This window comes from Gallinula chloropus, assembly GCF_964237585.1.
Source record: "Gallinula chloropus genome assembly, chromosome: 2".
Taxonomy (NCBI): Eukaryota; Metazoa; Chordata; class Aves; order Gruiformes; family Rallidae; genus Gallinula; species Gallinula chloropus.
Window position 1 is genome coordinate 29,439,091 of NC_140086.1, and position 5,902 is coordinate 29,444,992.

A 5,902-nucleotide genomic window follows, 5' to 3' on the forward strand; every position below is an offset into this window, starting at 1 on the left:
GCCCGGGAGGGACGGGGTGCAGGAGGAGACAGAGACTGCCATGGGCATGACTGTCTTCTGCACTGCATCTTTGACATTGTTCAGACTTAGGCAGAATGCTTTTGCTTTGATTGAATATGATTTTACATCCTCCCCCCACTCCATTTAAGTACAAATAACTATGTAATATCACTCGGCTGTCACAAAGGTTATTTCTTCATGAAGTTTGCAATGAATAGCCTACTCCAAATGCCATGTTAATGAAAAAGTGTTGAAACATAATTAAATAACAGTAGTTAAAAATATATTTTTTTTTAATTCTAGGTGTGCTGCAAAACTGCTTTGTGTCCAGGCAATTTTTTGTTCAAAAAAAAATAATTAATCTGAACCAAACTTTTAACTCAGAGTTCTGTCGTTAATCAGCAGCAGTGAGACCTATTATTACAATGAAGTTAACACGAAGTAATAGGAATCTTGGATAAAAGTACCTGAGCATCAGTTGTGATGGTAGTGAGATAAGGTCTTAGCATAGATGATGTTAGAATGTCTGTCCATATCGGACAACAACTGCAGTGGTAGCACTGGTGCCAAATTTGTCTGGTTGGTTTTTAGTTTTGTGATTTTTTTCCCATTCTCTTTTCTTTGGCAATAGAAAAAGGCATAATTCTGATGGCACACTTCTGTAACACTAAGTCTGTGCATGTGTACTGTGTTTTCTATATCTTAATTCTAAGTTTGTGGACAAATACAAGAAGAAAACGGTGACAAAACATCTACTAAGGTGATCAGATACGTGGGTTCTGCATTTGCAGCTGAAACAGGGGCTATTTATCTCACAACACTGTTGTGCAATGAAATTCTCTCTCACTGTATTTGTATTTCAGATCAATAAGTGCCCTGTAGCCAAGGTTACCATGACGCATCACCAAAGCCGGGGGAGAAACAGAATCTCAGAGCTGAAGTTGGTTAGAAACTGGACAGGTTTGTGGTTTATTGCCTACCATGAGATATAATCTACAACATGGTGGACCATTTACTTTCTTTTCTGTGTGTGTATTTATAAAATAAAATAGGGATGAAAATATCATGTGTTAGATTCGGGCAGGGATAGGGTAGAGCTAATCACAGTGCTAGTTTTGAATTGTTTTTTCTTTTAGAATTTTTTTTCTACTCATACTTATTCCCTGATGTTCTTTTTATCTACCATTTTTGTCCCTTTTTCCTTGTAGACTCTCATGTCTATCTGAGGCTTTCCTGCTTTCAGTGTGACACAGCTGAATCTCTCAGTACATTGCACCTCTGATGCCTTTTTTTTAGCAACTGAAACAAGACTCAGTGTTTCAGTTTAACAACTTTCTTGGTAACACCATGTTGTGCAACTGCTTTGGTTGCCAGAGTTCCAGAGTGCACCCCTAAATGGAACCATATTACTCTTCTAGTCTGGAAACCATGAAAGGCAATAATGGCATTCATGTTAAAAAAAGTACCTACCATAAATGCTTGCAAACTTTCAATTTGTATTTCTGCCTTCTCAGAAGGCAGGGCTGAAGTTTTTTATGTGACCACTGAAATATACTTTCCACAGGTTTCATTTTATGTTGAACATTGACAAAACAAAAGATGCACAGTTTTTCAGGCTGGGATGTTTAAAATACTCCCAGAAACTTTCCAATCTGGCATTTCAGTTCAGTACCTTTTTTTTTTTTCTTTTTTTTTTGAAAGCAGAAGCAGATTTCTCTGAGGGCAGACGTTACGTGTTGGAAGAGTTTGGAAGACACTTTTTTACTGAAGAGGAACATGTGGTGCAAAACTATTCAGCACTTTTTTAGAAACGTGGTGAAGATCTCTCCTTTGCCTCTCCTTTTTCATCAGTTGTTGGAAGAACATCTTGCTTTCTATGAGACCACTTCTATAGTAATTTCATATTAATTTTTCTCAGTCACTGGTGTTCTCTTTCACTTGCAACATGTTTTTTTACCTGATTCTTAGGGGACACAGAAAGAAGAACAATGTAAAAAGACCAATGTAATTGTGCACCCAGATAGTGTATAAGGCAGAAAGCAAGTATATTCAAAATGTCTGTTTCTAGGAGCTTGACTGAATGGAGACCGTCATCCAAACTTTACTAAGAAATTACCTCAATGCCAGGTCTAGGTCTAGGCAGTAGAAATAGCTGCTCCTTGATCAGATTAATTTCTAGCTTTGGTATCTCGTTTTAATCTGTAGTAATTCTGTGATGCTCTACTGTGATGCTGCACCCAGCATTTCTTCTTTTGCTTCCCTCTCTTCTCATTATCATCCTTAAGAATTGGAAAGTCATACAGCTTTCAAGGAGCTGGAAAAGACTATGATCACTGCAGTGGTTTAGAGCACTGCTGCCCAACCTTCACAAAATCTGCAGGCAATCTACATCATCTATTTTAGGAGATACCAGTTGTTCTTGGAAATAGAAGTGTTTCTTTGCAGATTATAGAGCAACAAAACCAACCACAGATAGAGGTACTCTCTGAGTGAACAGAGATGCCTGTACCAGGATAACACCTCTGCAGGTCATGGGGATACAGGCTAAGGGTTTTCTTCTGCTGTGCAGAAATGAGATCAGAAAGTCCTTAGAGGTAAGGAGGTTTAGAGGAAAAGGAATGAGGAAATAGATGTAAATGGATCCAGCTTTATGTCTATAATTTCAATTCCTGACAACAGGAATAACTTTAACTGTGCTGCCAAGGCAGCAAAAACATAGATGACCTATGTATGTATACCAACACATAGATATGTATACACATACAAAATAGAGCTAACTACCTGCATTAATCTTTTTACCATGACCATAATCATGATGCAACAGATCATGCACTGTATGAAAAAGGTCTGTGATGCTGAAGTGCTTTTCTCCAAGTGGCAAACATCCTATTGCTGCTACAAATAAAATCCTGTGGGTCTGACACAGCACAAAAATTAAGGGTGAAGGTGCTCTTGTCCCCCACCAAGCTCCTGATCTTTCACATGGTATCCTGAGAAGGACCATGCCAGAAATAGTTTTGCTTTTCTGAGCAACGTTGTGTGTATCCAGGCCTGGAGGTTGGTGGCCCTGCCTGTGGCAGGGGGGTTGGAGCTCTCTGATCCTTGGGGTCCCTTCCAACCTGGACAATTCTATGATTCTATGATTCTTCCAGCTATGGTGCGACGGCTCAGCTTCAGCTGTTTCTCCCAGGCGCAGTAGGTGGCACTTTTCAGCCACTTTACTTGGCCGAAACCGCCTAAGAAGATACACGCGCTGCTTATAAAAGCAAGCGCCAGAACACCTAGGAAAATATTTGGCAAACACGGGGTATAGAAGAAAATTCTTCTGTACTTTACTTTCAAATCGGCACCATCACAGGAGACTGAGGTCTGAAGAGAAGATGAGAGATTAAGTTCAGGAGATTTTTTTTTCCTCACAACAAAAATTTGAGCAGAAATGAAAGCAAAAAAATGTGTCCCCCAGCAAATAAATAAAATATCCAATTCATCTGCCTTTATTAAGCAAGTTGTATCGTTGTTTAAATCTTGCCAGTTTTATTCTATTTGGTGTACAGCAGCAGGAAACCTGCAGATACTTGTTTGCTACCAGTGCTATCACCTGGAAAATAAGTTCAAAATATGGGATAGTAGAACAAGTATTTATACAATGTGAAGAATAATAGTGACATGGTTTTACCTATTTAAAAACAGTTTAGTGCAGTGTATTTTCTGAGGAAAAGAAAGGCACATTTTGTTCCTAGTTCTAATTACCAGTACGCGGAGATGTTGAGTCTATAACGATATGGGAGGGAAAAAAAGAAAAAAGAAAAAAAGTGGTAAAGTATCAGGTTTTATTTTTTAGGAAGACAGGAATGTCATGTTTTCAGGTTAATTCGACTGTTAAAAGTGATTAGTTTCTATCTAAATAGGTTCCATTTTATGTGTTTGTGCAGGTTTAAATGTTTGATAAAATACACTCCTGAAGGTAATTGTAAGTAGCACTGGTTTCTAAATCCTTTAAGTTATACTGGAGGAAACATCCTCAGTTATGCACAGGTTAATAACGCTGTGAAGTACTGAGCGTTCCCATGTAGCCCATTAAAAACATTCTCTGAACTGCAGTATTCTGTAAAGGGTTACTCCAAGCTGAAGTCAAACAGACTTAATGGTCACTTTTTTTCCTTCCAGGCTCATCCTGCTTCCACAGGATATCTTCATATGGGATATCCGGCAGTATATTGGAAAACTAGCTTTGTAGTTCAGCAAGTGAGGATGTTTCATCTCAAGGAGTAGAGATTTCCTGAATGGAACTTACAAAACTATTGAGAAAGGTACCGCTCCATCTTTCCCTGCTCAGTCGAAATGTTATCGCTGTCACACTTCTGCTGTGACTTCCCTTTGACTCAAGAACTAAATATGGCTCCTATTCTTTTGTCCTAGGGTCACCTAGGACAGTCTCTCACAAGCTACTTTTGGAAATCAAGTTCTGTATTAACATCGCTGCGAGAGGGAAAAAAACCTTCCACCTAAATGTGCGTGAGGGGAGACGATGCTTTACAGGTCTTACTGGAACGTGACTAAGGGTGAGCTGACTGTGGTGACTTCAGCCCAGCACTGCCATGCATAGACTAGGTTCTAACCACCCGTGTTGGGCACCAGTTATGAGTTCTGTACCAGCAGTTACCTCACAGTGAGTATCATGTAAACTGAGATTTCATGTCAGAGATCTTGTGAAATAACCTTCAAGATGTAACACAGTAAACCATTTGCATTGATACATAAATCCCCAGCTTCAGACTGCCTTTGATATCTGACTCAGCTCAGTATTTTTTAATAAATGGGGCCTTTATCAGTTAATTTCATTCAATGTTATTTGAGACAGCTTTTGTCCAGCAGGAAAAGTTGAGATAACTGATGTTTTATAAATACTGTGACATAAAATGTTGTACTTTTCCCACACAAAACAGCATCTCTCAACTGCTTCTGGTCCAGAAGGGAGGCGTGAAGCACCTTTTGGAGATGAATCTAGGAATAAAATAACATTGAAAATCAGAGGAGGGCTATTACTTTTATGGTACATCTTAGCCTCCCCATCCCCTTGTTGATGCAAACACTTCAAGGTTCCACTGAAGATTTTTCTCAATTTCTCCTCTCTCTCTGATCTCTTTTTAAACTCCCCTGTCCTCTGTCAGTACCTTTTCTTTCAGATATCTACTTCATTAACATAACCTAGTTAAACTCAGTGCAGATTTTTTTCTATGTTTACTTCCCCACTCCCCCCTTTCTTTTTTATCTATCCTAAACTGAAGGTTGTGGTTTGCATGAAATGTACCTGTCTTTGGTTGGATTTTTCTTCCAATTGCATCACCTGCCTAAAAGAAAGGTATCTCACTTCAAAATCGTGTCTTGCTAATGCAGTCACAACAATCTGTTGTCTTCTCATAGATTAACAGAAGATGGTGGCATTATTGTATTATGCCAATCTGTATTGACACTATACCTTTTATTCTTGAGAGTTTACTTTGTGTTACCATGAGTTATTTAAAGAGCACAAAAAATAAAGAGAAAAGTTGTTTCCATGCACAATTTCATTTAAAACTGTGAAATTATGTGATTTCAAGTTGATTAAATGGCAGATCTTCTTCTCATTCTGTAGACACAACCAAATATGTCACAGGAATTGTAATTATCTGCCCCTATAAGTTAGGTCTGAGTTAATTTCTCTGTGTAAGCTTCACTTATCTAGAATCAGCAGTCAACAGCATCCCCCCTTAAACCTAGGCAAAACCTAGGTTAAATTCAGTTTTCTCAAAGCTGAATGGATCTCTAATTTTATGGGATTTTGACCTACTCTTAGGAACACTGTGTATAAAACAGGATTTGTGCAGATCTAGTTCCTCCTACTGGGGGGAGGCCGGGGGAG

At 38.7% G+C, this 5,902-nt stretch overlaps 1 long non-coding RNA gene across 1 annotated transcript; it reads left to right on the forward strand.

Moving 5' to 3' along the window:
- Window positions 1–915: 915 nt before the first annotated feature.
- On the forward strand, window positions 916–4,242 carry LOC311205649. The gene is made up of 3 exons (XR_014618167.1): window positions 916–960; window positions 1,702–1,815; window positions 4,168–4,242. It is a non-coding gene; the product is annotated as an uncharacterized lncRNA (long non-coding RNA).
- The last annotated feature ends 1,660 nt before the right edge of the window (window positions 4,243–5,902 follow it).